This window comes from Oncorhynchus clarkii, unplaced genomic scaffold, assembly GCF_045791955.1.
Source record: "Oncorhynchus clarkii lewisi isolate Uvic-CL-2024 unplaced genomic scaffold, UVic_Ocla_1.0 unplaced_contig_12229_pilon_pilon, whole genome shotgun sequence".
Lineage (NCBI taxonomy): Eukaryota > Metazoa > Chordata > Actinopteri > Salmoniformes > Salmonidae > Oncorhynchus > Oncorhynchus clarkii.
Genome location: NW_027261129.1, coordinates 106,621 through 134,479, shown reverse-complemented (window position 1 = coordinate 134,479; position 27,859 = coordinate 106,621). Strand labels below are relative to the sequence as shown.

The window sequence follows — 27,859 nt, the reverse complement described above, 5'->3', positions numbered from 1 at the left end:
AGCTACTCTTTTTTTAAGGCAAAAGCTGTGTCAGAAGATGGATTTGAACCCTCGCCTCCAATCGGAGACCAGAATACCCCTGTAACTAGGAAGGATTCTCACCTTGAGTCTGGCGCCTTAGACCACTCGGCCATCCTGACAACTACAAAACCTTAAAATTCATATTTTTTCACAATTATGTAACATAACATCTGATATGTCTGATGGTTACATGCAGATCTTAAGATACAAAGAAAAAGAAACAAAAAATGTTAAAAGCTAATGAAAGATATAGTAAAAAACATTTTTCATTGGAATTTGAGTAACTTATTGAATTCTAAACTAGGCATATGTTGACATATATTGAACTATTATTCCCGTTTCATGTGTTTTCTGTTCTCAAACTATGACATCTATCAAACTATTAATCACTGTTCATGTGTTTTCCTTTCACCATTTGGAGAATTTTTCGGTTTTGACAAAGAGCTACTCTTTTTTAAGGCAAAAGCTGTGTCAGAAGAGGGATTTGAACCCTCGCCTCCAATCGGAGACCAGAATTCCCCTGTAACTAGAAGGATTCTCACCTTGAGTCTGGCGCCTTAGACCACTCGGCCATCCTGACACTAATAAATCCTTAAAATTAATATTTTTTCGTGATTCTGTAACATAATGTCTGATATGTCTGATGGAAACATATAGATAATGAGATACAAAGAAAAATAAACAAAAAATGTTAAAAGCTAATGAAAGATATAGTAAAAAACATTTTTCAATGGAATTTGAGTAACTTATTGAATTCTAAACTAGGCATATGATGATATGTATTGAACTATTATTCCCGTTTCATGTGTTTTCTGTTCTCAAACTATGACATCTATCAAACTATTAATCACTGTTCATGTGTTTTCCTTTCACCATTTGGAGAATTTTTCGGTTTTGACAAAGAGCTACTCTTTTTTAAGGCAAAAGCTGTGTCAGAAGAGGGATTTGAACCCTCGCCTCCAATCGGAGACCAGAATACCCCTGTAACTAGAAGGATTCTCACCTTGAGTCTGGCGCCTTAGACCACTCGGCCATCCTGACAAGTAAAAAACGTTAAAATTCATATTTTTTCACGATTATGTAACATAACATCTGATATGTCTGATGGTTACATGTAGATCTTAAGATACAAAGAAAAATAAACAAAAAATGTTAAAAGCTAATGAAAGATATAGTAAAAAACATTTTTCAATGGAATTTGAGTAACTTATTGAATTCTAAACTAGGCATATGATGATATGTATTGCACTATTATTCCCGTTTCATGTGTTTTCTGTTCTCAAACTATGACATCTATCAAACTATTAATCACTGTTCATGTGTTTTCCTGTTTCCATTTTCGGTTTTGACAAAGAGCTACTCTTTTTTAAGGCAAAAGCTGTGTCTGAAGAGGGATTTGAATCCTCGCCTCCAATCGGAGACCAGAATACCCCTGTAACTAGGATGGATTCTCACCTTGAGTCTGGCGCCTTAGACCACTCGGCCATCCTGACAACTACAAAACCTTAAAATTCATATTTTTTCACGGTTATGTAACATAACATCTGATATGTCTGATGGTTACATGCAGATCTTAAGATACAAAGAAAAAGAAACAAAAAATGTTAAAAGCTAATGAAAGATATAGTAAAAAACATTTTTCAATGGAATTTGAGTAACTTATTGAATTCTAAACTAGGCATATGTTGACATGTATTGAACTATTATTCCCGTTTCATGTGTTTTCTGTTCTCAAACTATGACATCTATCAAACTATTAAACACTGTTCATGTGTTTTCCTTTCACCATTTGGAGAATTTTTCGGTTTTGACAAAGAGCTACTCTTTTTTAAGGCAAAAGCTGTGTCAGAAGAGGGATTTGAACCCTCGCCTCCAATCGGAGACCAGAATACCCCTGTAACTAGGAAAGATTCTCACCTTGAGTCTGGCGCCTTCGACCACTCGGCCATCCTGACACTCATAAATCCTCAAAATTCATATTTTTTCATGATTCTGTAACATAATGTCTGATATGTCTGATGGAAACATGTAGATAATAAGATACAAAGAAAAAGAAACAAAACAAATTAAAAGCTAATGAAAGATATAGTAAAAAAAATTTTTCAATGGAATTTGAGTAACTTATTGAATTCTAAACTAGGCATATGATGATATGTATTGCACTATTATTCCCGTTTCATGTGTTTTCTGTTCTCAAACTATGACATCTATCAAACTATTAATCACTGTTCATGTGTTTTCCTGTTTCCATTTTCGGTTTTGACAAAGAGCTACTCTTTTTTAAGGCAAAAGCTGTGTCTGAAGAGGGATTTGAATCCTCGCCTCCAATCGGAGACCAGAATACCCGTGTAACTAGGAAGGATTCTCACCTTGAGTCTGGCGCCTTAGACCACTCGGACAACCTGACAACTACAAAACCTTAAAATTCATATTTTTTCACGGTTATGTAACATAACATCTGATATGTCTGATGGTTACATGCAGATCTTAAGATACAAAGAAAAAGAAACAAAAAATGTTAAAAGCTAATGAAAGATATAGTAAAAAACATTTTTCAATGGAATTTGAGTAACTTATTGAATTCTAAACTAGGCATATGTTGACATGTATTGAACTATTATTCCCGTTTCATGTGTTTTCTGTTCTCAAACTATGACATCTATCAAACTATTAAACACTGTTCATGTGTTTTCCTTTCACCATTTGGAGAATTTTTCGGTTTTGACAAAGAGCTACTCTTTTTTAAGGCAAAAGCTGTGTCAGAAGAGGGATTTGAACCCTCGCCTCCAATCGGAGACCAGAATACCCCTGTAACTAGGAAAGATTCTCACCTTGAGTCTGGCGCCTTCGACCACTCGGCCATCCTGACACTAATAAATCCTTAAAATTAATATTTTTTCGTGATTCTGTAACATAATGTCTGATATGTCTGATGGAAACATATAGATAATAAGATACAAAGAAAAATAAACAAAAAATGTTAAAAGCTAATGAAAGATATAGTAAAAAACATTTTTCAATGGAATTTGAGTAACTTATTGAATTCTAAACTAGGCATATGATGATATGTATTGAACTATTATTCCAGTTTCATGTGTTTTCTGTTCTCAAACTATGACATCTATCAAACTATTAATCACTGTTCATGTGTTTTCCTGTTTCCATTTTCGGTTTTGACAAAGAGCTACTCTTTTTTAAGAATAAAGCTGTGCCAGAAGAGGGATTTGAACCCTCGCCTCCAATCGGAGACCAGAATACCCCTGTAACTAGGAAGAATTCTCACCTTGAGTCTGGCGCCTTAGACCACTCGGCCATCCTGACAACTACAGAACCTTAAAATTCATATTTTTTCACAATTATGTAACATAACATCTGATATGTCTGATGGTTACATGCAGATCTTAAGATACAAAGAAAAAGAAACAAAAAATGTTAAAAGCTAATGAAAGATATAGTAAAAAACATTTTTCAATGGAATTTGAGTAACTTATTGAATTCTAAACTAGGCATATGTTGACATATATTGAACTATTATTCCCGTTTCATGTGTTTTCTGTTCTCAAACTATGACATCTATCAAACTATTAATCACTGTTCATGTGTTTTCCTTTCACCATTTGGAGAATTTTTCGGTTTTGACAAAGAGCTACTCTTTTTTAAGGCAAAAGCTGTGTCAGAAGAGGGATTTGAACCCTCGCCTCCAATCGGAGACCAGAATACCCCTGTAACTAGAAGGATTCTCACCTACTCTTTTTTAAGAATAAAGCTGTGCCAGAAGAGGGATTTGAACCCTCGCCTCCAATCTGAGACCAGAATACCCCTGTAACTAGGAAGAATTCTCACCTTGAGTCTGGCGCCTTAGACCACTCGGCCATCCTGACAACTACAGAACCTTAAAATTCATATTTTTTCACAATTATGTAACATAACATCTGATATGTCTGATGGTTACATGCAGATCTTAAGATACAAAGAAAAAGAAACAAAAAATGTTAAAAGCTAATGAAAGATATAGTAAAAAACATTTTTCAATGGAATTTGAGTAACTTATTGAATTCTAAACTAGGCATATGATGATATGTATTGAACTATTATTCCCGTTTCATGTGTTTTCTGTTCTCAAACTATGACATCTATCAAACTATTAATCACTGTTCATGTGTTTTCCTTTCACCATTTGGAGAATTTTTCGGTTTTGACAAAGAGCTACTCTTTTTTTAAGGCAAAAGCTGTGTCAGAAGATGGATTTGAACCCTCGCCTCCAATCGGAGACCAGAATACCCCTGTAACTAGGAAGGATTCTCACCTTGAGTCTGGCGCCTTAGACCACTCGGCCATCCTGACAACTACAAAACCTTAAAATTCATATTTTTTCACAATTATGTAACATAACATCTGATATGTCTGATGGTTACATGCAGATCTTAAGATACAAAGAAAAAGAAACAAAAAATGTTAAAAGCTAATGAAAGATATAGTAAAAAACATTTTTCAATGGAATTTGAGTAACTTATTGAATTCTAAACTAGGCATATGTTGACATATATTGAACTATTATTCCCGTTTCATGTGTTTTCTGTTCTCAAACTATGACATCTATCAAACTATTAATCACTGTTCATGTGTTTTCCTTTCACCATTTGGAGAATTTTTCGGTTTTGACAAAGAGCTACTCTTTTTTAAGGCAAAAGCTGTGTCAGAAGAGGGATTTGAACCCTCGCCTCCAATCGGAGACCAGAATACCCCTGTAACTAGGAAGGATTCTCACCTTGAGTCTGGCGCCTTAGACCACTCGGCCATCCTGACACTAATAAATCCTTAAAATTAATATTTTTTCGTGATTCTGTAACATAATGTCTGATATGTCTGATGGAAACATATAGATAATAAGATACAAAGAAAAATAAACAAAAAATGTTAAAAGCTAATGAAAGATATAGTAAAAAACATTTTTCAATGGAATTTGAGTAACTTATTGAATTCTAAACTAGGCATATGATGATATGTATTGAACTATTATTCCCGTTTCATGTGTTTTCTGTTCTCAAACTATGACATCTATCAAACTATTAATCACTGTTCATGTGCTTTCCTGTTTCCATTTTCGGTTTTGACAAAGAGCTACTCTTTTTTAAGAATAAAGCTGTGCCAGAAGAGGGATTTGAACCCTCGCCTCCAATCGGAGACCAGAATACCCCTGTAACTAGGAAGAATTCTCACCTTGAGTCTGGCGCCTTAGACCACTCGGCCATCCTGACAACTACAGAACCTTAAAATTCATATTTTTTCACAATTATGTAACATAACATCTGATATGTCTGATGGTTACATGCAGATCTTAAGATACAAAGAAAAAGAAACAAAAAATGTTAAAAGCTAATGAAAGATATAGTAAAAAACATTTTTCAATGGAATTTGAGTAACTTATTGAATTCTAAACTAGGCATATGATGATATGTATTGAACTATTATTCCCGTTTCATGTGTTTTCTGTTCTCAAACTATGACATCTATCAAACTATTAATCACTGTTCATGTGTTTTCCTTTCACCATTTGGAGAATTTTTCGGTTTTGACAAAGAGCTACTCTTTTTTAAGGCAAAAGCTGTGTCAGAAGAGGGATTTGAACCCTCGCCTCCAATCGGAGACCAGAATACCCCTGTAACTAGGAAGGATTCTCACTTTGAGTCTGGCGCCTTAGACCACTCGGCCATCCTGACAACTACAAAAACCTTAAAATTCATATTTTTTCACAATTATGTAACACAACATCTGATATGTCTGATGGTTACGTGCAGATCTTAAGATACAAAGAAAAAGAAACAAAAAATGTTAAAAGCTAATGAAAGATATAGTAAAAAACATTTTTCAATGGAATTTGAGTAACTTATTGAATTCTAAACTAGGCATATGATGATATGTATTGAACTATTATTCCCGTTTCATGTGTTTTCTGTTCTCAAACTATGACATCTATCAAACTATTAATCACTGTTCATGTGTTTTCCTTTCACCATTTGGAGAATTTTTCGGTTTTGACAAAGAGCTACTCTTTTTTAAGGCAAAAGCTGTGTCAGAAGACGGATTTGAACCCTCGCCTCCATACGGAGACCAGAATACCCCTGTAACTAGGAAGGATTCTCACCTTGAGTCTGGCGCCTTAGACCACTCGGCCATCCTGACACTAATAAATCCTTAAAATTAATATTTTTTCGTGATTCTGTAACATAATGTCTGATATGTCTGATGGAAACATATAGATAATAAGATACAAAGAAAAATAAACAAAAAATGTTAAAAGCTAATGAAAGATATAGTAAAAAACATTTTTCAATGGAATTTGAGTAACTTATTGAATTCTAAACTAGGCATATGATGATATGTATTGAACTATTATTCCCGTTTCATGTGTTTTCTGTTCTCAAACTATGACATCTATCAAACTATTAATCACTGTTCATGTGTTTTCCTGTTTCCATTTTCGGTTTTGACAAAGAGCTACTCTTTTTTAAGAATAAAGCTGTGCCAGAAGAGGGATTTGAACCCTCGCCTCCAATCGGAGACCAGAATACCCCTGTAACTAGGAAGGATTCTCACCTTGAGTCTGGCGCCTTAGACCACTCGGCCATCCTGACAACTACAGAACCTTAAAATTCATATTTTTTCACAATTATGTAACATAACATCTGATATGTCTGATGGTTACATGCAGATCTTAAGATACAAAGAAAAAGAAACAAAAAATGTTAAAAGCTAATGAAAGATATAGTAAAAAACATTTTTCAATGGAATTTGAGTAACTTATTGAATTCTAAACTAGGCATATGTTGACATATATTGAACTATTATTCCCGTTTCATGTGTTTTCTGTTCTCAAACTATGACATCTATCAAACTATTAATCACTGTTCATGTGTTTTCCTTTCACCATTTGGAGAATTTTTCGGTTTTGACAAAGAGCTACTCTTTTTTAAGGCAAAAGCTGTGTCAGAAGAGGGATTTGAACCCTCGCCTCCAATCGGAGACCAGAATACCCCTGTAACTAGAAGGATTCTCACCTTGAGTCTGGCGCCTTAGACCACTCGGCCATCCTGACACTCATAAATCCTCAAAATTCATATTTTTTCATGATTCTGTAACATAATGTCTGATATGTCTGATGGAAACATGTAGATAATAAGATACAAAGAAAAAGAAACAAAAAATGTTAAAAGCTAATGAAAGATATAGTAAAAAACATTTTCAATGGAATTTGAGTAACTTATTGAATTCTAAACTAGGCATATGTTGACATATATTGAACTATTATTCCCGTTTCATGTGTTTTCTGTTCTCAAACTATGACATCTATCAAACTATTAATCACTGTTCATGTGTTTTCCTTTCACCATTTGGAGAATTTTTCGGTTTTGACAAAGAGCTACTCTTTTTTAAGGCAAAAGCTGTGTCAGAAGAGGGATTTGAACCCTCGCCTCCAATCAGAGACCAGAATACCCCTGTAACTAGGAAAGATTCTCACCTTGAGTCTGGCGCCTTAGACCACTCGGCCATCCTGACACTCATAAATCCTCAAAATTCATATTTTTTCATGATTCTGTAACATAATGTCTGATATGTCTGATGGTTACATGCAGATCTTAAGATACAAAGAAAAAGAAACAAAAAATGTTAAAAGCTAATGAAAGATATAGTAAAAAACATTTTTCAATGGAATTTGAGTAACTTATTGAATTCTAAACTAGGCATATGTTGACATATATTGAACTATTATTCCCGTTTCATGTGTTTTCTGTTCTCAAACTATGACATCTATCAAACTATTAATCACTGTTCATGTGTTTTCCTTTCACCATTTGGAGAATTTTTCGGTTTTGACAAAGAGCTACTCTTTTTTAAGGCAAAAGCTGTGTCAGAAGAGGGATTTGAACCCTCGCCTCCAATCGGAGACCAGAATACCCCTGTAACTAGGAAGGATTCTCACCTTGAGTCTGGCGCCTTAGACCACTCGGCCATCCTGACACTTATAAATCCTTAAAATTCATATTTTTTGACGATTATGTAACATAACATCTGATATGTCTGATGGAAACATATAGATAATGAGATACAAAGAAAAATAAACAAAAAATGTTAAAAGCTAATGAAAGATATAGTAAAAAACATTTTTCAATGGAATTTGAGTAACTTATTGAATTCTAAACTAGGCATATGTTGACATATATTGAACTATTATTCCCGTTTCATGTGTTTTCTGTTCTCAAACTATGACATCTATCAAACTATTAATCACTGTTCATGTGTTTTCCTTTCACCATTTGGAGAATTTTTCGGTTTTGACAAAGAGCTACTCTTTTTTAAGGCAAAAGCTGTGTCAGAAGAGGGACTTGAACCCTCGCCTCCAATCGGAGACCAGAATACCCCTGTAACTAGAAGGATTCTCACCTTGAGTCTGGCGCCTTAGACCACTCGGCCATCCTGACACTAATAAATCCTTAAAATTAATATTTTTTCGTGATTCTGTAACATAATGTCTGATATGTCTGATGGAAACATATAGATAATGAGATACAAAGAAAAATAAACAAAAAATGTTAAAAGCTAATGAAAGATATAGTAAAAAACATTTTTCAATGGAATTTGAGTAACTTATTGAATTCTAAACTAGGCATATGATGATATGTATTGAACTATTATTCCCGTTTCATGTGTTTTCTGTTCTCAAACTATGACATCTATCAAACTATTAATCACTGTTCATGTGTTTTCCTTTCACCATTTGGAGAATTTTTCGGTTTTGACAAAGAGCTACTCTTTTTTAAGGCAAAAGCTGTGTCAGAAGAGGGATTTGAACCCTCGCCTCCAATCGGAGACCAGAATACCCCTGTAACTAGGAAGGATTCTCACCTTGAGTCTGGCGCCTTAGACCACTCGGCCATCCTGACAAGTATAAAAGTTAAAATTCATATTTTTTCACGATTATGTAACATAACATCTGATATGTCTGATGGTTACATGTAGATCTTAAGATACAAAGAAAAATAAACAAAAAATGTTAAAAGTTAATGAAAGATTTAGCAAAAAACATTTTTCAATGGACTTTGAGTAACTTATTGAATTCTAAACTAGGCATATGATGATATGTATTGCACTATTATTCCCGTTTCATGTGTTTTCTGTTCTCAAACTATGACATCTATCAAACTATTAATCACTGTTCATGTGTTTTCCTGTTTCCATTTTCGGTTTTGACAAAGAGCTACTCTTTTTTAAGGCAAAAACTGTGTCTGAAGAGGGATTTGAATCCTCGCCTCCAATCGGAGACCAGAATACCCCTGTAACTAGGAAGGATTCTCACCTTGAGTCTGGCGCCTTAGACCACTCGGCCATCCTGACAACTACAAAACCTTAAAATTCATATTTTTTCACGGTTATGTAACATAACATCTGATATGTCTGATGGTTACATGCAGATCTTAAGATACAAAGAAAAAGAAACAAAAAATGTTAAAAGCTAATGAAAGATATAGTAAAAAACATTTTTCAATGGAATTTGAGTAACTTATTGAATTCTAAACTAGGCATATGTTGACATGTATTGAACTATTATTCCCGTTTCATGTGTTTTCTGTTCTCAAACTATGACATCTATCAAACTATTAAACACTGTTCATGTGTTTTCCTTTCACCATTTGGAGAATTTTTCGGTTTTGACAAAGAGCTACTCTTTTTTAAGGCAAAAGCTGTGTCAGAAGAGGGATTTGAACGCTCGCCTCCAATCGGAGACCAGAATACCCCTGTAACTAGGAAAGATTCTCACCTTGAGTCTGGCGCCTTAGACCACTCGGCCATCCTGACACTCATAAATCCTCAAAATTCATATTTTTTCATGATTCTGTAACATAATGTCTGATATGTCTGATGGAAACATGTAGATAATAAGATACAAAGAAAAAGAAACAAAAAATGTTAAAAGCTAATGAAAGATATAGTAAAAAACATTTTTCAATGGAATTTGAGTAACTTATTGAATTCTAAACTAGGCATATGATGATATGTATTGAACTATTATTCCCGTTTCATGTGTTTTCTGTTCTCAAACTATGACATCTATCAAACTATTAATCACTGTTCATGTGTTTTCCTTTCACCATTTGGAGAATTTTTCGGTTTTGACAAAGAGCTACTCTTTTTTAAGGCAAAAGCTGTGTCAGAAGAGGGATTTGAACCCTCGCCTCCAATCGGAGACCAGAATACCCCTGTAACTAGGAAGGATTCTCACCTTGAGTCTGGCGCCTTAGACCACTCGGCCATCCTGACAACTATAAAACGTTAAAATTCATATTTTTTCACGATTATGTAACATAACATCTGATATGTCTGATGGTTACATGCAGATCTTAAGATACAAAGAAAAATAAACAAAAAATGTTAAAAGCTAATGAAAGATATAGTAAAAAACATTTTTCAATGGAATTTGAGTAACTCATTGAATTCTAAGCTAGGCATATGATGATATGTATTGCACTATTATTCCCGTTTCATGTGTTTTCTGTTCTCAAACTATGACATCTATCAAACTATTAATCACTGTTCATGTGTTTTCCTGTTTCCATTTTCGGTTTTGACAAAGAGCTACTCTTTTTTAAGGCAAAAGCTGTGTCTGAAGAGGGATTTGAATCCTCGCCTCCAATCGGAGACCAGAATACCCCTGTAACTAGGAAGGATTCTCACCTTGAGTCTGGCGCCTTAGACCACTCGGCCATCCTGACACTCATAAATCCTCAAAATTCATATTTTTTCATGATTCTGTAACATAATGTCTGATATGTCTGATGGTTACATGCAGATCTAATAAGATACAAAGAAAAAGAAACAAAAAATGTTAAAAGCTAATGAAAGATATAGTAAAAAACATTTTTCAATGGAATTTGAGTAACTTATTGAATTCTAAACTAGGCATATGTTGACATATATTGAACTATTATTCCCGTTTCATGTGTTTTCTGTTCTCAAACTATGACATCTATCAAACTATTAATCACTGTTCATGTGTTTTCCTTTCACCATTTGGAGAATTTTTCGGTTTTGACAAAGAGCTACTCTTTTTTAAGGCAAAAGCTGTGTCAGAAGAGGGATTTGAACGCTCGCCTCCAATCGGAGACCAGAATACCCCTGTAACTAGGAAAGATTCTCACCTTGAGTCTGGCGCCTTAGACCACTCGGCCATCCTGACACTTATAAATCCTTAAAATTCATATTTTTTGACGATTATGTAACATAACATCTGATATGTCTGATGGAAACATATAGATAATAAGATACAAAGAAAAATAAACAAAACATTTTAAAAGCTAATGAAAGATATAGTAAAAAACATTTTTCAATGGAATTTGAGTAACTTATTGAATTCTAAACTAGGCATATGTTGACATGTATTGAACTATTATTCCCGTTTCATGTGTTTTCTGTTCTCAAACTATGACATCTATCAAACTATTAATCACTGTTCATGTGTTTTCCTGTTTTCGGTTTTGACAAAGAGCTACTCTTTTTTAAGGCAAAAGCTGTGTCTGAAGAGGGATTTGAATCCTCGCCTCCAATCGGAGACCAGAATACCCCTGTAACTAGGAAGGATTCTCACCTTGAGTCTGGCGCCTTAGACCACTCGGCCATCCTGACAACTACAAAACCTTAAAATTCATATTTTTTCACGGTTATGTAACATAACATCTGATATGTCTGATGGTTACATGCAGATCTTAAGATACAAAGAAAAAGAAACAAAAAATGTTAAAAGCTAATGAAAGATATAGTAAAAAACATTTTTCAATGGAATTTGAGTAACTTATTGAATTCTAAACTAGGCATATGTTGACATATATTGAACTATTATTCCCGTTTCATGTGTTTTCTGTTCTCAAACTATGACATCTATCAAACTATTAATCACTGTTCATGTGTTTTCCTTTCACCATTTGGAGAGTTTTTCGGTTTTGACAAAGAGCTACTCTTTTTTAAGGCAAAAGCTGTGTCAGAAGAGGGAATTGAACCCTCGCCTCCAATCAGAGACCAGAATACCCCTGTAACTAGGAAAGATTCTCACCTTGAGTCTGGCGCCTTAGACCACTCGGCCATCCTGACACTTATAAATCCTTAAAATTCATCTTTTTTGACGATTATGTAACATAACATCTGATATGTCTGATGGAAACATATAGATAATAAGATACAAAGAAAAATAAACAAAACATTTTAAAAGCTAATGAAAGATATAGTAAAAAACATTTTTCAATGGAATTTGAGTAACATATTGAATTCTAAACTAGGCATATGATGATATGTATTGAACTATTATTCCCGTTTCATGTGTTTTCTGTTCTCAAACTATGACTTCTATCAAACTATTAATCACTGTTCATGTGTTTTCCTGTTTCCATTTTCGGTTTTGACAAAGAGCTACTCTTTTTTAAGGCAAAAGCTGTGTCTGAAGAGGGATTTTAATCCTCGCCTCCAATCGGAGAACAGAATACCCCTGTAACTAGGAAGGATTCTCACCTTGAGTCTGGCGCCTTAGACCACTCGGCCATCCTGACATCTACAAAACCTTAAAATTCATATTTTTTCACGGTTATGTAACATAACATCTGATATGTCTGATGGTTACGTGCAGATCTTAAGATACAAAGAAAAAGAAACAAAAAATGTTAAAAGCTAATGAAAGATATAGTAAAAAACATTTTTCAATGGAATTTGAGTAACTTATTGAATTCTAAACTAGGCATATGTTGACATGTATTGAACTATTATTCCCGTTTCATGTGTTTTCTGTTCTCAAACTATGACATCTATCAAACTATTAAACACTGTTCATGTGTTTTCCTTTCACCATTTGGAGAATTTTTCGGTTTTGACAAAGAGCTAGTCTTTTTTAAGGCAAAAGCTGTGTCAGAAGAGGGATTTGAACCCTCGCCTCCAATCGGAGACCAGAATACCCCTGTAACTAGGAAAGATTCTCACCTTGAGTCTGGCGCCTTAGACCACTCGGCCATCCTGACACTCATAAATCCTCAAAATTCATATTTTTTCATGATTCTGTAACATAATGTCTGATATGTCTGATGGAAACATGTAGATAATAAGATACAAAGAAAAATAAACAAAAAATGTTAAAAGCTAATGAAAGATATAGTAAAAAACATTTTTCAATGGAATTTGAGTAACTTATTGAATTCTAAACTAGGCATATGATGATATGTATTGAACTATTATTCCCGTTTCATGTGTTTTCTGTTCTCAAACTATGACATCTATCAAACTAGTAATCACTGTTCATGTGTTTTCCTTTCACCATTTGGAGAATTTTTCGGTTTTGACAAAGAGCTACTCTTTTTTAAGGCAAAAGCTGTGTCAGAAGAGGGATTTGAACCCTCGCCTCCAATCGGAGACCAGAATACCCCTGTAACTAGGAAGGATCCTCACCTTGAGTCTGGCGCCTTAGACCACTCGGCCATCCTGACAACTATAAAACGTTAAAATTCATATTTTTTCACGATTATGTAACATAACATCTGATATGTCTGATGGTTACATGCAGATCTTAAGATACAAAGAAAAATAAACAAAAAATGTTAAAAGCTAATGAAAGATATAGTAAAAAACATTTTTCAATGGAATTTGAGTAACTTATTGAATTCTAAACTAGGCATATGTTGACATGTATTGAAATATTATTCCCGTTTCATGTGTTTTCTGTTCTCAAACTATGACATCTATCAAACTATTAAACACTGTTCATGTGTTTTCCTTTCACCATTTGGAGAATTTTTCGGTTTTGACAAAGAGCTAGTCTTTTTTAAGGCAAAAGCTGTGTCAGAAGAGGGATTTGAACCCTCGCCTCCAATCGGAGACCAAAATACCCCTGTAACTAGGAAAGATTCTCACCTTGAGTCTGGCGCCTTAGACCACTCGGCCATCCTGACACTCATAAATCCTCAAAATTCATATTTTTTCATGATTCTGTAACATAATGTCTGATATGTCTGATGGAAACATGTAGATAATAAGATACAAAGAAAAAGAAACAAAAAATGTTAAAAGCTAATGAAAGATATAGTAAAAAACATTTTTCAATGGAATTTGAGTAACTTATTGAATTCTAAACTAGGCATATGATGATATGTATTGAACTATTATTCCCGTTTCATGTGTTTTCTGTTCTCAAACTATGACATCTATTAAACTATTAATCACTGTTCATGTGTTTTCCTTTCACCATTTGGAGAATTTTTCGGTTTTGACAAAGAGCTACTCTTTTTTAAGGCAAAAGCTGTGTCAGAAGAGGGATTTGAACCCTCGCCTCCAATCGGAGACCAGAATACCCCTGTAACCAGGAAGGATTCTCACCTTGAGTCTGGCGCCTTAGACCACTCGGCCATCCTGACAACTATAAAACGTTAAAATTCATATTTTTTCACGATTATGTAACATAACATCTGATATGTCTGATGGTTACATGCAGATCTTAAGATACAAAGAAAAAGAAACAAAAAATGTTAAAAGCTAATGAAAGATATAGTAAAAAACATTTTTCAATGGAATTTGAGTAACTTATTGAATTCTAAGCTAGGCATATGATGATATGTATTGCACTATTATTCCCGTTTCATGTGTTTTCTGTTCTCAAACTATGACATCTATCAAACTATTAAACACTGTTCATGTGTTTTCCTTTCACCATTTGGAGAATTTTTCGGTTTTGACAAAGAGCTAGTCTTTTTTAAGGCAAAAGCTGTGTCAGAAGAGGGATTTGAACCCTCGCCTCCAATCGGAGACCAGAATACCCCTGTAACTAGGAAAGATTCTCACCTTGAGTCTGGCGCCTTAGACCACTCGGCCATCCTGACACTCATAAATCCTCAAAATTCATATTTTTTCATGATTCTGTAACATAATGTCTGATATGTCTGATGGAAACATGTAGATAAGAAGATACAAAGAAAAAGAAACAAAAAATGTTAAAAGCTAATGAAAGATATAGTAAAAAACATTTTTCAATGGAATTTGAGTAACTTATTGAATTCTAAACTAGGCATATGATGATATGTATTGAACTATTATTCCCGTTTCATGTGTTTTCTGTTCTCAAACTATGACATCTATCAAACTAGTAATCACTGTTCATGTGTTTTCCTTTCACCATTTGGAGAATTTTTCGGTTTTGACAAAGAGCTACTCTTTTTTAAGGCAAAAGCTGTGTCAGAAGAGGGATTTGAATCCTCGCCTCCAATTGGAGACCAGAATACCCCTGTAACTAGGAAGGATTCTCACCTTGAGTCTGGCGCCTTAGACCACTCGGCCATCCTGACAACTATAAAACGTTAAAATTCATATTTTTTCACGATTATGTAACATAACATCTGATATGTCTGATGGTTACATGCAGATCTTAAGATACAAAGAAAAATAAACAAAAAATGTTAAAAGCTAATGAAAGATATAGTAAAAAACATTTTTCAATGGAATTTGAGTAACTTATTGAATTCTAAGCTAGGCATATGATGATATGTATTGCACTATTATTCCCGTTTCATGTGTTTTCTGTTCTCAAACTATGACATCTATCAAACTATTAATCACTGTTCATGTGTTTTCCTGTTTCCATTTTCGGTTTTGACAAAGAGCTACTCTTTTTTAAGGCAAAAGCTGTGTCTGAAGAGGGATTTGAATCCTCGCCTCCAATCGGAGACCAGAATACCCCTGTAACTAGGAAGGATTCTCACCTTGAGTATGGCGCCTTAGACCACTCGGCCATCCTGACAACTACAAAACCTTAAAATTCATATTTTTTCACGGTTATGTAACATAACATCTGATATGTCTGATGGTTACATGCAGATCTTAAGATACAAAGAAAAATAAACAAAAAATGTTAAAAGCTAATGAAAGATATAGTAAAAAACATTTTTCAATGGAATTTGAGTAACTTATTGAATTCTAAACTAGGCATATGTTGACATATATTGAACTATTATTCCCGTTTCATGTGTTTTCTGTTCTCAAACTATGACATCTATCAAACTATTAAACACTGTTCATGTGTTTTCCTTTCACCATTTGGAGAATTTTTCGGTTTTGACAAAGAGCTAGTCTTTTTTAAGGCAAAAGCTGTGTCAGAAGAGGGATTTGAACCCTCGCCTCCAATCGGAGACCAAAATACCCCTGTAACTAGGAAAGATTCTCACCTTGAGTCTGGCGCCTTAGACCACTCGGCCATCCTGACACTTATAAATCCTTAAAATTCATATTTTTTGACGATTATGTAACATAACATCTGATATGTCTGATGGAAACATATAGATAATAAGATACAAAGAAAAATAAACAAAACATTTTAAAAGCTAATGAAAGATATAGTAAAAAACATTTTTCAATGGAATTTGAGTAACTTATTGAATTCTAAACTAGGCATATGTTGACATGTATTGAACTATTATTCCCGTTTCATGTGTTTTCTGTTCTCAAACTATGACTTCTATCAAACTATTAATCACTGTTCATGTGTTTTCCTGTTTCCATTTTCGGTTTTGACAAAGAGCTACTCTTTTTTAAGGCAAAAGCTGTGTCTGAAGAGGGATTTTAATCCTCGCCTCCAATCGGAGAACAGAATACCCCTGTAACTAGGAAGGATTCTCACCTTGAGTCTGGCGCCTTAGACCACTCGGCCATCCTGACATCTACAAAACCTTGAAATTCATATTTTTTCACGGTTATGTAACATAACATCTGATATGTCTGATGGTTACATGCAGATCTTAAGATACAAAGAAAAAGAAACAAAAAATGTTAAAAGCTAATGAAAGATATAGTAAAAAACATTTTTCAATGGAATTTGAGTAACTTATTGAATTCTAAACTAGGCATATGTTGACATGTATTGAACTATTATTCCCGTTTCATGTGTTTTCTGTTCTCAAACTATGACATCTATCAAACTATTAAACACTGTTCATGTGTTTTCCTTTCACCATTTGGAGAATTTTTCGGTTTTGACAAAGAGCTAGTCTTTTTTAAGGCAAAAGCTGTGTCAGAAGAGGGATTTGAACCCTCGCCTCCAATCGGAGACCAGAATACCCCTGTAACTAGGAAAGATTCTCACCTTGAGTCTGGCGCCTTAGACCACTCGGCCATCCTGACACTCATAAATCCTCAAAATTCATATTTTTTCATGATTCTGTAACATAATGTCTGATATGTCTGATGGAAACATGTAGATAAGAAGATACAAAGAAAAAGAAACAAAAAATGTTAAAAGCTAATGAAAGATATAGTAAAAAACATTTTTCAATGGAATTTGAGTAACTTATTGAATTCTAAACTAGGCATATGATGATATGTATTGAACTATTATTCCCGTTTCATGTGTTTTCTGTTCTCAAACTATGACATCTATCAAACTAGTAATCACTGTTCATGTGTTTTCCTTTCACCATTTGGAGAATTTTTCGGTTTTGACAAAGAGCTACTCTTTTTTAAGGCAAAAGCTGTGTCAGAAGAGGGATTTGAACCCTCGCCTCCAATTGGAGACCAGAATACCCCTGTAACTAGGAAGGATTCTCACCTTGAGTCTGGCGCCTTAGACCACTCGGCCATCCTGACAACTATAAAACGTTAAAATTCATATTTTTTCACGATTATGTAACATAACATCTGATATGTCTGATGGTTACATGCAGATCTTAAGATACAAAGAAAAATAAACAAAAAATGTTAAAAGCTAATGAAAGATATAGTAAAAAACATTTTTCAATGGAATTTGAGTAACTTATTGAATTCTAAGCTAGGCATATGATGATATGTATTGCACTATTATTCCCGTTTCATGTGTTTTCTGTTCTCAAACTATGACATCTATCAAACTATTAATCACTGTTCATGTGTTTTCCTGTTTCCATTTTCGGTTTTGACAAAGAGCTACTCTTTTTTAAGGCAAAAGCTGTGTCTGAAGAGGGATTTGAATCCTCGCCTCCAATCGGAGACCAGAATACCCCTGTAACTAGGAAGGATTCTCACCTTGAGTATGGCGCCTTAGACCACTCGGCCATCCTGACAACTACAAAACCTTAAAATTCATATTTTTTCACGGTTATGTAACATAACATCTGATATGTCTGATGGTTACATGCAGATCTTAAGATACAAAGAAAAATAAACAAAAAATGTTAAAAGCTAATGAAAGATATAGTAAAAAACATTTTTCAATGGAATTTGAGTAACTTATTGAATTCTAAACTAGGCATATGTTGACATATATTGAACTATTATTCCCGTTTCATGTGTTTTCTGTTCTCAAACTATGACATCTATCAAACTATTAATCACTGTTCATGTGTTTTCCTTTCACCATTTGGAGAATTTTTCGGTTTTGACAAAGAGCTACTCTTTTTTAAGGCAAAAGCTGTGTCAGAAGAGGGATTTGAACGCTCGCCTCCAATCGGAGACCAGAATACCCCTGTAACTAGGAAAGATTCTCACCTTGAGTCTGGCGCCTTAGACCACTCGGCCATCCTGACACTTATAAATCCTTAAAATTCATATTTTTTGACGATTATGTAACATAACATCTGATATGTCTGATGGAAACATATAGATAATAAGATACAAAGAAAAATAAACAAAACATTTTAAAAGCTAATGAAAGATATAGTAAAAAACATTTTTCAATGGAATTTGAGTAACTTATTGAATTCTAAACTAGGCATATGTTGACATGTATTGAACTATTATTCCCGTTTCATGTGTTTTCTGTTCTCAAACTATGACTTCTATCAAACTATTAATCACTGTTCATGTGTTTTCCTGTTTCCATTTTCGGTTTTGACAAAGAGCTACTCTTTTTTAAGGCAAAAGCTGTGTCTGAAGAGGGATTTTAATCCTCGCCTCCAATCGGAGAACAGAATACCCCTGTAACTAGGAAGGATTCTCACCTTGAGTCTGGCGCCTTAGACCACTCGGCCATCCTGACATCTACAAAACCTTGAAATTCATATTTTTTCACGGTTATGTAACATAACATCTGATATGTCTGATGGTTACATGCAGATCTTAAGATACAAAGAAAAAGAAACAAAAAATGTTAAAAGCTAATGAAAGATATAGTAAAAAACATTTTTCAATGGAATTTGAGTAACTTATTGAATTCTAAACTAGGCATATGTTGACATGTATTGAACTATTATTCCCGTTTCATGTGTTTTCTGTTCTCAAACTATGACATCTATCAAACTATTAAACACTGTTCATGTGTTTTCCTTTCACCATTTGGAGAATTTTTCGGTTTTGACAAAGAGCTAGTCTTTTTTAAGGCAAAAGCTGTGTCAGAAGAGGGATTTGAACCCTCGCCTCCAATCGGAGACCAGAATACCCCTGTAACTAGGAAAGATTCTCACCTTGAGTCTGGCGCCTTAGACCACTCGGCCATCCTGACACTCATAAATCCTCAAAATTCATATTTTTTCATGATTCTGTAACATAATGTCTGATATGTCTGATGGAAACATGTAGATAAGAAGATACAAAGAAAAAGAAACAAAAAATGTTAAAAGCTAATGAAAGATATAGTAAAAAACATTTTTCAATGGAATTTGAGTAACTTATTGAATTCTAAACTAGGCATATGATGATATGTATTGAACTATTATTCCCGTTTCATGTGTTTTCTGTTCTCAAACTATGACATCTATCAAACTAGTAATCACTGTTCATGTGTTTTCCTTTCACCATTTGGAGAATTTTTCGGTTTTGACAAAGAGCTACTCTTTTTTAAGGCAAAAGCTGTGTCAGAAGAGGGATTTGAACCCTCGCCTCCAATTGGAGACCAGAATACCCCTGTAACTAGGAAGGATTCTCACCTTGAGTCTGGCGCCTTAGACCACTCGGCCATCCTGACAACTATAAAACGTTAAAATTCATATTTTTTCACGATTATGTAACATAACATCTGATATGTCTGATGGTTACATGCAGATCTTAAGATACAAAGAAAAAGAAACAAAAAATGTTAAAAGCTAATGAAAGATATAGTAAAAAACATTTTTCAATGGAATTTGAGTAACTTATTGAATTCTAAACTAGGCATATGATGATATGTATTGAACTATTATTCCCGTTTCATGTGTTTTCTGTTCTCAAACTATGACATCTATCAAACTATTAATCACTGTTCATGTGTTTTCCTTTCACCATTTGGAGAATTTTTCGGTTTTGACAAAGAGCTACTCTTTTTTAAGGCAAAAGCTGTGTCAGAAGAGGGATTTGAACCCTCGCCTCCAATCGGAGACCAGAATACCCCTGTAACCAGGAAGGATTCTCACCTTGAGTCTGGCGCCTTAGACCACTCGGCCATCCTGACAACTATAAAACGTTAAAATTCATATTTTTTCACGATTATGTAACATAACATCTGATATGTCTGATGGTTACATGCAGATCTTAAGATACAAAGAAAAATAAACAAAAAATGTTAAAAGCTAATGAAAGATATAGTAAAAAACATTTTTCAATGGAATTTGAGTAACTTATTGAATTCTAAGCTAGGCATATGATGATATGTATTGCACTATTATTCCCGTTTCATGTGTTTTCTGTTCTCAAACTATGACATCTATCAAACTATTAATCACTGTTCATGTGTTTTCCTGTTTCCATTTTCGGTTTTGACAAAGAGCTACTCTTTTTTAAGGCAAAAGCTGTGTCTGAAGAGGGATTTGAATCCTCGCCTCCAATCGGAGACCAGAATACCCCTGTAACTAGGAAGGATTCTCACCTTGAGTATGGCGCCTTAGACCACTCGGCCATCCTGACAACTACAAAACCTTAAAATTCATATTTTTTCACGGTTATGTAACATAACATCTGATATGTCTGATGGTTACATGCAGATCTTAAGATACAAAGAAAAATAAACAAAAAATGTTAAAAGCTAATGAAAGATATAGTAAAAAACATTTTTCAATGGAATTTGAGTAACTTATTGAATTCTAAACTAGGCATATGTTGACATATATTGAACTATTATTCCCGTTTCATGTGTTTTCTGTTCTCAAACTATGACATCTATCAAACTATTAATCACTGTTCATGTGTTTTCCTTTCACCATTTGGAGAATTTTTCGGTTTTGACAAAGAGCTACTCTTTTTTAAGGCAAAAGCTGTGTCAGAAGAGGGATTTGAACGCTCGCCTCCAATCGGAGACCAGAATACCCCTGTAACTAGGAAAGATTCTCACCTTGAGTCTGGCGCCTTAGACCACTCGGCCATCCTGTCACTTATAAATCCTTAAAATTCATATTTTTTGACGATTATGTAACATAACATCTGATATGTCTGATGGAAACATATAGATAATAAGATACAAAGAAAAATAAACAAAACATTTTAAAAGCTAATGAAAGATATAGTAAAAAACATTTTTCAATGGAATTTGAGTAACTTATTGAATTCTAAACTAGGCATATGTTGACATGTATTGAACTATTATTCCCGTTTCATGTGTTTTCTGTTCTCAAACTATGACATCTATCAAACTATTAAACACTGTTCATGTGTTTTCCTTTCACCATTTGGAGAATTTTTCGGTTTTGACAAAGCGCTACTCTTTTTTAAGGCAAAAGCTGTGTCAGAAGAGGGATTTGAACCCTCGCCTCCAATCAGAGACCAGAATACCCCTGTAACTAGGAAAGATTCTCACCTTGAGTCTGGCGCCTTAGACCACTCGGCCATCCTGACACTCATAAATCCTCAAAATTCATATTTTTTCATGATTCTGTAACATAATGTCTGATATGTCTGATGGTTACATGCAGATCTTAAGATACAAAGAAAAAGAAACAAAAAATGTTAAAAGCTAATGAAAGATATAGTAAAAAACATTTTTCAATGGATTTTGAGTAACTTATTGAATTCTAAACTAGGCATATGTTGACATATATTGAACTATTATTCCCGTTTCATGTGTTTTCTGTTCTCAAACTATGACATCTATCAAACTATTAATCACTGTTCATGTGTTTTCCTTTCACCATTTGGAGAATTTTTCGGTTTTGACAAAGAGCTACTCTTTTTTAAGGCAAAAGCTGTGTCAGAAGAGGGATTTGAACGCTCGCCTCCAATCGGAGACCAGAATACCCCTGTAACTAGGAAAGATTCTCACCTTGAGTCTGGCGCCTTAGACCACTCGGCCATCCTGACACTTATAAATCCTTAAAATTCATATTTTTTGACGATTATGTAACATAACATCTGATATGTCTGATGGAAACATATAGATAATAAGATACAAAGAAAAATAAACAAAACATTTTAAAAGCTAATGAAAGATATAGTAAAAAACATTTTTCAATGGAATTTGAGTAACTTATTGAATTCTAAACTAGGCATATGTTGACATGTATTGAACTATTATTCCCGTTTCATGTGTTTTCTGTTCTCAAACTATGACATCTATCAAACTATTAAACACTGTTCATGTGTTTTCCTTTCACCATTTGGAGAATTTTTCGGTTTTGACAAAGAGCTAGTCTTTTTTAAGGCAAAAGCTGTGTCAGAAGAGGGATTTGAACCCTCGCCTCCAATCAGACACCAGAATACCCCTGTAACTAGGAAGGATTCTCACCTTGAGTCTGGCGCCTTAGACCACTCGGCCATCCTGACAACTATAAAACGTTAAAATTCATATTTTTTCACGATTATGTAACATAACATCTGATATGTCTGATGGTTACATGCAGATCTTAAGATACAAAGAAAAATAAACAAAAAATGTTAAAAGCTAATGAAAGATATAGTAAAAAACATTTTTCAATGGAATTTGAGTAACTTATTGAATTCTAAACTAGGCATATGTTGACATATATTGAACTATTATTCCCGTTTCATGTGTTTTCTGTTCTCAAACTATGACATCTATCAAACTATTAATCACTGTTCATGTGTTTTCCTTTCACCATTTGGAGAATTTTTCGGTTTTGACAAAGAGCTACTCTTTTTTAAGGCAAAAGCTGTGTCAGAAGAGGGATTTGAACGCTCGCCTCCAATCGGAGACCAGAATACCCCTGTAACTAGGAAAGATTCTCACCTTGAGTCTGGCGCCTTAGACCACTTGGCCATCCTGACAACTATAGAACGTTAAAATTCATATTTTTTCACGATTATGTAACATAACATCTGATATGTCTGATGGTTACATGCAGATCTTAAGATACAAAGAAAAATAAACAAAAAATGTTAAAAGCTAATGAAAGATATAGTAAAAAACATTTTTCAATGGAATTTGAGTAACTTATTGAATTCTAAGCTAGGCATATGATGATATGTATTGCACTATTATTCCCGTTTCATGTGTTTTCTGTTCTCAAACTATGACATCTATCAAACTATTAATCACTGTTCATGTGTTTTCCTGTTTCCATTTTCGGTTTTGACAAAGAGCTACTCTTTTTTAAGGCAAAAGCTGTGTCTGAAGAGGGATTTGAATCCTCGCCTCCAATCGGAGACCAGAATACCCCTGTAACTAGGAAGGATTCTCACCTTGAGTCTGGCGCCTTAGACCACTCGGCCATCCTGACAACTACAAAACCTTAAAATTCATATTTTTTCACGGTTATGTAACATAACATCTGATATGTCTGATGGTTACATGCAGATCTTAAGATACAAAGAAAAAGAAACAAAAAATGTTAAAAGCTAATGAAAGATATAGTAAAAAACATTTTTCAATGGAATTTGAGTAACTTATTGAATTCTAAACTAGGCATATGTTGACATGTATTGAACTATTATTCCCGTTTCATGTGTTTTCTGTTCTCAAACTATGACATCTATCAAACTATTAAACACTGTTCATGTGTTTTCCTTTCACCATTTGGAGAGTTTTTCGGTTTTGACAAAGAGCTACTCTTTTTTAAGGCAAAAGCTTTGTCAGAAGAGGGATTTGAACCCTCGCCTCCAATCGGAGACCAGAATACCCCTGTAAGTAGGAAGGATTCTCACCTTGAGTCTGGCGCCTTAGACCACTCGGCCATCCTGACAACTACAAAACTTTAAAATTCATATTTTTTCACAATTATGTAACATAACATCTGATATGTCTGATGGTTACATGCAGATCTTAAGATACAAAGAAAAAGAAACAAAAAATGTTAAAAGCTAATGAAAGATATAGTAAAAAACATTTTTCAATGGAATTTGAGTAACTTATTGAATTCTAAACTAGGCATATGATGATATGTATTGAACTATTATTCCCGTTTCATGTGTTTTCTGTTCTCAAACTATGACATCTATCAAACTATTAACCACTGTTCATGTGTTTTCCTGTTTCCATTTTCGGTTTTGACAAAGAGCTACTCTTTTTTAAGGCAAAAGCTGTGTCAGAAGAGGGATTTGAACCCTCGCCTCCAATCGGAGACCAGAATACCCCTGTAACTAGGAAGGATTCTCACCTTGAGTCTGGCGCCTCAGACCACTCGGCCATCCTGACAACTACAAAACCTTAAAATTCATATTTTTTCACGATTATGTAACATAACATCTGATATGTCTGATGGTTACATGCAGATCTTAAGACACAAAGAAAAAGAAACAAAAAATGTTAAAAGCTAATGAAAGATATAGTAAAAAACATTTTTCAATGGAATTTGAGTAACTTATTGAATTCTAAACTAGGCATATGTTGACATATATTGAACTATTATTCCCGTTTCATGTGTTTTCTGTTCTCAAACTATGACATCTATCAAACTATTAATCACTGTTCATGTGTTTTCCTTTCACCATTTGGAGAATTTTTCGGTTTTGACAAAGAGCTACTCTTTTTTAAGGCAAAAGCTGTGACAGAAGAGGGATTTGAACACTTGCCTCCAATCGGAGACCAGAATACCCCTGTAACTAGGAAAGATTCTCACCTTGAGTCTGGCGCCTTAGACCACTCGGCCATCCTGACAACTACAAAACATTAAAAATCATATTTTTTCACAATTATGTAACATAACATCTGATATGTCTGATGGTTACATGCAGATCTTAAGATACAAAGAAAAAGAAACAAAAAATGTTAAAAGCTAATGAAAGATATAGTAAAAAACATTTTTCAATGGAATTTGAGTAACTTATTAGAATTATGTAACATAACATCTGATATGTCTGATGGTTACATGCAGATCTTAAGATACAAAGAAAAAGAAACAAAAAATGTTAAAAGCTAATGAAAGATATAGTAAAAAACATTTTTCAATGGAATTTGAGTAACTTATTGAATTCTAAACTAGGCATATGTTGACATATATTGAACTATTATTCCCGTTTCATGTGTTTTCTGTTCTCAAACTATGACATCTATCAAACTATTAATCACTGTTCATGTGTTTTCCTTTCACCATTTGGAGAATTTTTCGGTTTTGACAAAGAGCTACTCTTTTTTAAGGCAAAAGCTGTGACAGAAGAGGGATTTGAACACTTGCCTCCAATCGGAGACCAGAATACCCCTGTAACTAGGAAGGATTCTCACCTTGAGTCTGGCGCCTTAGACCACTCGGCCATCCTGACAACTACAAAACCTTAAAATTCATATTTTTTCACGGTTATGTAACATAACATCTGATATGTCTGATGGTTACATGCAGATCTTAAGATACAAAGAAAAAGAAACAAAAAATGTTAAAAGCTAATGAAAGATATAGTAAAAAACATTTTTCAATGGAATTTGAGTAACTTATTGAATTCTAAACTAGGCATATGATGATATGTATTGAACTATTATTCCCGTTTCATGTGTTTTCTGTTCTCAAACTATGACATCTATCAAACTATTAACCACTGTTCATGTGTTTTCCTGTTTCCATTTTCGGTTTTGACAAAGAGCTACTCTTTTTTAAGGCAAAAGCTGTGTCAGAAGAGGGATTTGAACCCTCGCCTCCAATTGGAGACCAGAATACCCCTGTAACTAGGAAGGATTCGCACCTTGAGTCTGGCGCCTTAGACCACTCGGCCACCCTGACAACTACAAAATGTAAAAATTCATATTTTTTCATGATTCTGTAACATAATGTCTGATATGTCTGATGGAAACATGTAGATAATAAGATACAAAGAAAAAGAAACAAAAAATGTTAAAAGCTAATGAAAGATATAGTAAAAAACATTTTTCAATGGAATTTGAGTAACTTTTTCAATTCTAAACTAGGCATATGTTGACATGTATTGAACTATTATTCCCGTTTCATGTGTTTTCTGTTCTCAAACTATGACATCTATCAAACTATTAAACACTGTTCATGTGTTTTCCTTTCACCATTTGGAGAATTTTTCGGTTTTGACAAAGAGCTACTCTTTTTTAAGGCAAAAGCTGTGTCAGAAGAGGGATTTGAACCCTCGCCTCCAATCGGAGACCAGAATACCCCTGTAACTAGGAAAGATTCTCACCTTGAGTCTGGCGCCTTAGACCACTCGGCCATCCTGACAACTACAAAACATTAAAAATCATATTTTTTCACAATTATGTAACATAACATCTGATATGTCTGATGGTTACATGCAGATCTTAAGATACAAAGAAAAAGAAACAAAAAATGTTAAAAGCTAATGAAAGATATAGTAAAAAACATTTTTCAATGGAATTTGAGTAACTTATTAGAATTATGTAACATAACATCTGATATGTCTGATGGTTACATGCAGATCTTAAGATACAAAGAAAAAGAAACAAAAAATGTTAAAAGCTAATGAAAGATATAGTAAAAAACATTTTTCAATGGAATTTGAGTAACTTATTGAATTCTAAACTAGGCATATGTTGACATATATTGAACTATTATTCCCGTTTCATGTGTTTTCTGTTCTCAAACTATGACATCTATCAAACTATTAATCACTGTTCATGTGTTTTCCTTTCACCATTTGGAGAATTTTTCGGTTTTGACAAAGAGCTACTCTTTTTTAAGGCAAAAGCTGTGACAGAAGAGGGATTTGAACACTTGCCTCCAATCGGAGACCAGAATACCCCTGTAACTAGGAAGGATTCTCACCTTGAGTCTGGCGCCTTAGACCACTCGGCCATCCTGACAACTACAAAACCTTAAAATTCATATTTTTTCACGGTTATGTAACATAACATCTGATATGTCTGATGGTTACATGCAGATCTTAAGATACAAAGAAAAAGAAACAAAAAATGTTAAAAGCTAATGAAAGATATAGTAAAAAACATTTTTCAATGGAATTTGAGTAACTTATTGAATTCTAAACTAGGCATATGATGATATGTATTGAACTATTATTCCCGTTTCATGTGTTTTCTGTTCTCAAACTATGACATCTATCAAACTATTAACCACTGTTCATGTGTTTTCCTGTTTCCATTTTCGGTTTTGACAAAGAGCTACTCTTTTTTAAGGCAAAAGCTGTGTCAGAAGAGGGATTTGAACCCTCGCCTCCAATTGGAGACCAGAATACCCCTGTAACTAGGAAGGATTCGCACCTTGAGTCTGGCGCCTTAGACCACTCGGCCACCCTGACAACTACAAAATGTAAAAATTCATATTTTTTCATGATTCTGTAACATAATGTCTGATATGTCTGATGGAAACATGTAGATAATAAGATACAAAGAAAAAGAAACAAAAAATGTTAAAAGCTAATGAAAGATATAGTAAAAAACATTTTTCAATGGAATTTGAGTAACTTATTGAATTCTAAACTAGGCATATGTTGACATGTATTGAACTATTATTCCCGTTTCATGTGTTTTCTGTTCTCAAACTATGACATCTATCAAACTATTAAACAC

General features: G+C 34.0%; 34 non-coding genes across 34 annotated transcripts; all 34 read right to left on the bottom strand.

The window, feature by feature from the left end:
- Nucleotides 1–490: 490 nt before the first annotated feature.
- On the bottom strand, nucleotides 491–601 carry trnal-caa (transfer RNA leucine (anticodon CAA)). Its single transcript has 2 exons — nucleotides 564–601; nucleotides 491–536 (listed from the first exon to the last, which is right to left on the bottom strand). It is a non-coding gene; the product is annotated as a tRNA-Leu (tRNA).
- A 350-nt stretch (nucleotides 602–951) lies between these two features.
- trnal-caa (transfer RNA leucine (anticodon CAA)) lies at nucleotides 952–1,062 on the bottom strand. Its single transcript has 2 exons — nucleotides 1,025–1,062; nucleotides 952–997 (listed from the first exon to the last, which is right to left on the bottom strand). It is a non-coding gene; the product is annotated as a tRNA-Leu (tRNA).
- Nucleotides 1,063–1,864: 802 nt separating this feature from the next.
- Nucleotides 1,865–1,976, bottom strand: trnal-caa (transfer RNA leucine (anticodon CAA)). Its single transcript has 2 exons — nucleotides 1,939–1,976; nucleotides 1,865–1,910 (listed from the first exon to the last, which is right to left on the bottom strand). It is a non-coding gene; the product is annotated as a tRNA-Leu (tRNA).
- An 802-nt stretch (nucleotides 1,977–2,778) lies between these two features.
- On the bottom strand, nucleotides 2,779–2,890 carry trnal-caa (transfer RNA leucine (anticodon CAA)). The gene is made up of 2 exons: nucleotides 2,853–2,890; nucleotides 2,779–2,824 (listed from the first exon to the last, which is right to left on the bottom strand). It is a non-coding gene; the product is annotated as a tRNA-Leu (tRNA).
- Nucleotides 2,891–3,230: 340 nt separating this feature from the next.
- trnal-caa (transfer RNA leucine (anticodon CAA)) lies at nucleotides 3,231–3,342 on the bottom strand. The gene is made up of 2 exons: nucleotides 3,305–3,342; nucleotides 3,231–3,276 (listed from the first exon to the last, which is right to left on the bottom strand). It is a non-coding gene; the product is annotated as a tRNA-Leu (tRNA).
- A 350-nt stretch (nucleotides 3,343–3,692) lies between these two features.
- On the bottom strand, nucleotides 3,693–3,902 carry trnal-caa (transfer RNA leucine (anticodon CAA)). Its single transcript has 2 exons — nucleotides 3,865–3,902; nucleotides 3,693–3,738 (listed from the first exon to the last, which is right to left on the bottom strand). It is a non-coding gene; the product is annotated as a tRNA-Leu (tRNA).
- Nucleotides 3,903–4,715: 813 nt separating this feature from the next.
- Nucleotides 4,716–4,827, bottom strand: trnal-caa (transfer RNA leucine (anticodon CAA)). Its single transcript has 2 exons — nucleotides 4,790–4,827; nucleotides 4,716–4,761 (listed from the first exon to the last, which is right to left on the bottom strand). It is a non-coding gene; the product is annotated as a tRNA-Leu (tRNA).
- Nucleotides 4,828–5,167: 340 nt separating this feature from the next.
- Nucleotides 5,168–5,279, bottom strand: trnal-caa (transfer RNA leucine (anticodon CAA)). The gene is made up of 2 exons: nucleotides 5,242–5,279; nucleotides 5,168–5,213 (listed from the first exon to the last, which is right to left on the bottom strand). It is a non-coding gene; the product is annotated as a tRNA-Leu (tRNA).
- A 350-nt stretch (nucleotides 5,280–5,629) lies between these two features.
- trnal-caa (transfer RNA leucine (anticodon CAA)) lies at nucleotides 5,630–5,741 on the bottom strand. The gene is made up of 2 exons: nucleotides 5,704–5,741; nucleotides 5,630–5,675 (listed from the first exon to the last, which is right to left on the bottom strand). It is a non-coding gene; the product is annotated as a tRNA-Leu (tRNA).
- Nucleotides 5,742–6,544: 803 nt separating this feature from the next.
- Nucleotides 6,545–6,656, bottom strand: trnal-caa (transfer RNA leucine (anticodon CAA)). The gene is made up of 2 exons: nucleotides 6,619–6,656; nucleotides 6,545–6,590 (listed from the first exon to the last, which is right to left on the bottom strand). It is a non-coding gene; the product is annotated as a tRNA-Leu (tRNA).
- A 350-nt stretch (nucleotides 6,657–7,006) lies between these two features.
- Nucleotides 7,007–7,117, bottom strand: trnal-caa (transfer RNA leucine (anticodon CAA)). Its single transcript has 2 exons — nucleotides 7,080–7,117; nucleotides 7,007–7,052 (listed from the first exon to the last, which is right to left on the bottom strand). It is a non-coding gene; the product is annotated as a tRNA-Leu (tRNA).
- A 349-nt stretch (nucleotides 7,118–7,466) lies between these two features.
- On the bottom strand, nucleotides 7,467–7,578 carry trnal-caa (transfer RNA leucine (anticodon CAA)). The gene is made up of 2 exons: nucleotides 7,541–7,578; nucleotides 7,467–7,512 (listed from the first exon to the last, which is right to left on the bottom strand). It is a non-coding gene; the product is annotated as a tRNA-Leu (tRNA).
- A 350-nt stretch (nucleotides 7,579–7,928) lies between these two features.
- On the bottom strand, nucleotides 7,929–8,040 carry trnal-caa (transfer RNA leucine (anticodon CAA)). Its single transcript has 2 exons — nucleotides 8,003–8,040; nucleotides 7,929–7,974 (listed from the first exon to the last, which is right to left on the bottom strand). It is a non-coding gene; the product is annotated as a tRNA-Leu (tRNA).
- Nucleotides 8,041–8,390: 350 nt separating this feature from the next.
- Nucleotides 8,391–8,501, bottom strand: trnal-caa (transfer RNA leucine (anticodon CAA)). The gene is made up of 2 exons: nucleotides 8,464–8,501; nucleotides 8,391–8,436 (listed from the first exon to the last, which is right to left on the bottom strand). It is a non-coding gene; the product is annotated as a tRNA-Leu (tRNA).
- A 350-nt stretch (nucleotides 8,502–8,851) lies between these two features.
- On the bottom strand, nucleotides 8,852–8,963 carry trnal-caa (transfer RNA leucine (anticodon CAA)). The gene is made up of 2 exons: nucleotides 8,926–8,963; nucleotides 8,852–8,897 (listed from the first exon to the last, which is right to left on the bottom strand). It is a non-coding gene; the product is annotated as a tRNA-Leu (tRNA).
- A 1,263-nt stretch (nucleotides 8,964–10,226) lies between these two features.
- On the bottom strand, nucleotides 10,227–10,338 carry trnal-caa (transfer RNA leucine (anticodon CAA)). Its single transcript has 2 exons — nucleotides 10,301–10,338; nucleotides 10,227–10,272 (listed from the first exon to the last, which is right to left on the bottom strand). It is a non-coding gene; the product is annotated as a tRNA-Leu (tRNA).
- A 1,712-nt stretch (nucleotides 10,339–12,050) lies between these two features.
- On the bottom strand, nucleotides 12,051–12,162 carry trnal-caa (transfer RNA leucine (anticodon CAA)). The gene is made up of 2 exons: nucleotides 12,125–12,162; nucleotides 12,051–12,096 (listed from the first exon to the last, which is right to left on the bottom strand). It is a non-coding gene; the product is annotated as a tRNA-Leu (tRNA).
- Nucleotides 12,163–12,964: 802 nt separating this feature from the next.
- trnal-caa (transfer RNA leucine (anticodon CAA)) lies at nucleotides 12,965–13,076 on the bottom strand. The gene is made up of 2 exons: nucleotides 13,039–13,076; nucleotides 12,965–13,010 (listed from the first exon to the last, which is right to left on the bottom strand). It is a non-coding gene; the product is annotated as a tRNA-Leu (tRNA).
- Nucleotides 13,077–13,426: 350 nt separating this feature from the next.
- trnal-caa (transfer RNA leucine (anticodon CAA)) lies at nucleotides 13,427–13,538 on the bottom strand. The gene is made up of 2 exons: nucleotides 13,501–13,538; nucleotides 13,427–13,472 (listed from the first exon to the last, which is right to left on the bottom strand). It is a non-coding gene; the product is annotated as a tRNA-Leu (tRNA).
- Nucleotides 13,539–13,888: 350 nt separating this feature from the next.
- On the bottom strand, nucleotides 13,889–14,000 carry trnal-caa (transfer RNA leucine (anticodon CAA)). The gene is made up of 2 exons: nucleotides 13,963–14,000; nucleotides 13,889–13,934 (listed from the first exon to the last, which is right to left on the bottom strand). It is a non-coding gene; the product is annotated as a tRNA-Leu (tRNA).
- Nucleotides 14,001–14,350: 350 nt separating this feature from the next.
- trnal-caa (transfer RNA leucine (anticodon CAA)) lies at nucleotides 14,351–14,462 on the bottom strand. The gene is made up of 2 exons: nucleotides 14,425–14,462; nucleotides 14,351–14,396 (listed from the first exon to the last, which is right to left on the bottom strand). It is a non-coding gene; the product is annotated as a tRNA-Leu (tRNA).
- Nucleotides 14,463–14,812: 350 nt separating this feature from the next.
- Nucleotides 14,813–14,924, bottom strand: trnal-caa (transfer RNA leucine (anticodon CAA)). The gene is made up of 2 exons: nucleotides 14,887–14,924; nucleotides 14,813–14,858 (listed from the first exon to the last, which is right to left on the bottom strand). It is a non-coding gene; the product is annotated as a tRNA-Leu (tRNA).
- Nucleotides 14,925–16,188: 1,264 nt separating this feature from the next.
- trnal-caa (transfer RNA leucine (anticodon CAA)) lies at nucleotides 16,189–16,300 on the bottom strand. The gene is made up of 2 exons: nucleotides 16,263–16,300; nucleotides 16,189–16,234 (listed from the first exon to the last, which is right to left on the bottom strand). It is a non-coding gene; the product is annotated as a tRNA-Leu (tRNA).
- An 802-nt stretch (nucleotides 16,301–17,102) lies between these two features.
- On the bottom strand, nucleotides 17,103–17,214 carry trnal-caa (transfer RNA leucine (anticodon CAA)). Its single transcript has 2 exons — nucleotides 17,177–17,214; nucleotides 17,103–17,148 (listed from the first exon to the last, which is right to left on the bottom strand). It is a non-coding gene; the product is annotated as a tRNA-Leu (tRNA).
- A 350-nt stretch (nucleotides 17,215–17,564) lies between these two features.
- On the bottom strand, nucleotides 17,565–17,676 carry trnal-caa (transfer RNA leucine (anticodon CAA)). The gene is made up of 2 exons: nucleotides 17,639–17,676; nucleotides 17,565–17,610 (listed from the first exon to the last, which is right to left on the bottom strand). It is a non-coding gene; the product is annotated as a tRNA-Leu (tRNA).
- A 1,716-nt stretch (nucleotides 17,677–19,392) lies between these two features.
- Nucleotides 19,393–19,504, bottom strand: trnal-caa (transfer RNA leucine (anticodon CAA)). The gene is made up of 2 exons: nucleotides 19,467–19,504; nucleotides 19,393–19,438 (listed from the first exon to the last, which is right to left on the bottom strand). It is a non-coding gene; the product is annotated as a tRNA-Leu (tRNA).
- A 350-nt stretch (nucleotides 19,505–19,854) lies between these two features.
- On the bottom strand, nucleotides 19,855–19,966 carry trnal-caa (transfer RNA leucine (anticodon CAA)). The gene is made up of 2 exons: nucleotides 19,929–19,966; nucleotides 19,855–19,900 (listed from the first exon to the last, which is right to left on the bottom strand). It is a non-coding gene; the product is annotated as a tRNA-Leu (tRNA).
- Nucleotides 19,967–20,316: 350 nt separating this feature from the next.
- Nucleotides 20,317–20,428, bottom strand: trnal-caa (transfer RNA leucine (anticodon CAA)). Its single transcript has 2 exons — nucleotides 20,391–20,428; nucleotides 20,317–20,362 (listed from the first exon to the last, which is right to left on the bottom strand). It is a non-coding gene; the product is annotated as a tRNA-Leu (tRNA).
- A 1,264-nt stretch (nucleotides 20,429–21,692) lies between these two features.
- On the bottom strand, nucleotides 21,693–21,804 carry trnal-caa (transfer RNA leucine (anticodon CAA)). The gene is made up of 2 exons: nucleotides 21,767–21,804; nucleotides 21,693–21,738 (listed from the first exon to the last, which is right to left on the bottom strand). It is a non-coding gene; the product is annotated as a tRNA-Leu (tRNA).
- Nucleotides 21,805–22,616: 812 nt separating this feature from the next.
- trnal-caa (transfer RNA leucine (anticodon CAA)) lies at nucleotides 22,617–22,728 on the bottom strand. The gene is made up of 2 exons: nucleotides 22,691–22,728; nucleotides 22,617–22,662 (listed from the first exon to the last, which is right to left on the bottom strand). It is a non-coding gene; the product is annotated as a tRNA-Leu (tRNA).
- A 1,264-nt stretch (nucleotides 22,729–23,992) lies between these two features.
- trnal-caa (transfer RNA leucine (anticodon CAA)) lies at nucleotides 23,993–24,104 on the bottom strand. The gene is made up of 2 exons: nucleotides 24,067–24,104; nucleotides 23,993–24,038 (listed from the first exon to the last, which is right to left on the bottom strand). It is a non-coding gene; the product is annotated as a tRNA-Leu (tRNA).
- A 1,856-nt stretch (nucleotides 24,105–25,960) lies between these two features.
- trnal-caa (transfer RNA leucine (anticodon CAA)) lies at nucleotides 25,961–26,072 on the bottom strand. The gene is made up of 2 exons: nucleotides 26,035–26,072; nucleotides 25,961–26,006 (listed from the first exon to the last, which is right to left on the bottom strand). It is a non-coding gene; the product is annotated as a tRNA-Leu (tRNA).
- A 350-nt stretch (nucleotides 26,073–26,422) lies between these two features.
- trnal-caa (transfer RNA leucine (anticodon CAA)) lies at nucleotides 26,423–26,534 on the bottom strand. The gene is made up of 2 exons: nucleotides 26,497–26,534; nucleotides 26,423–26,468 (listed from the first exon to the last, which is right to left on the bottom strand). It is a non-coding gene; the product is annotated as a tRNA-Leu (tRNA).
- A 942-nt stretch (nucleotides 26,535–27,476) lies between these two features.
- trnal-caa (transfer RNA leucine (anticodon CAA)) lies at nucleotides 27,477–27,588 on the bottom strand. Its single transcript has 2 exons — nucleotides 27,551–27,588; nucleotides 27,477–27,522 (listed from the first exon to the last, which is right to left on the bottom strand). It is a non-coding gene; the product is annotated as a tRNA-Leu (tRNA).
- Nucleotides 27,589–27,859: the final 271 nt, after the last annotated feature.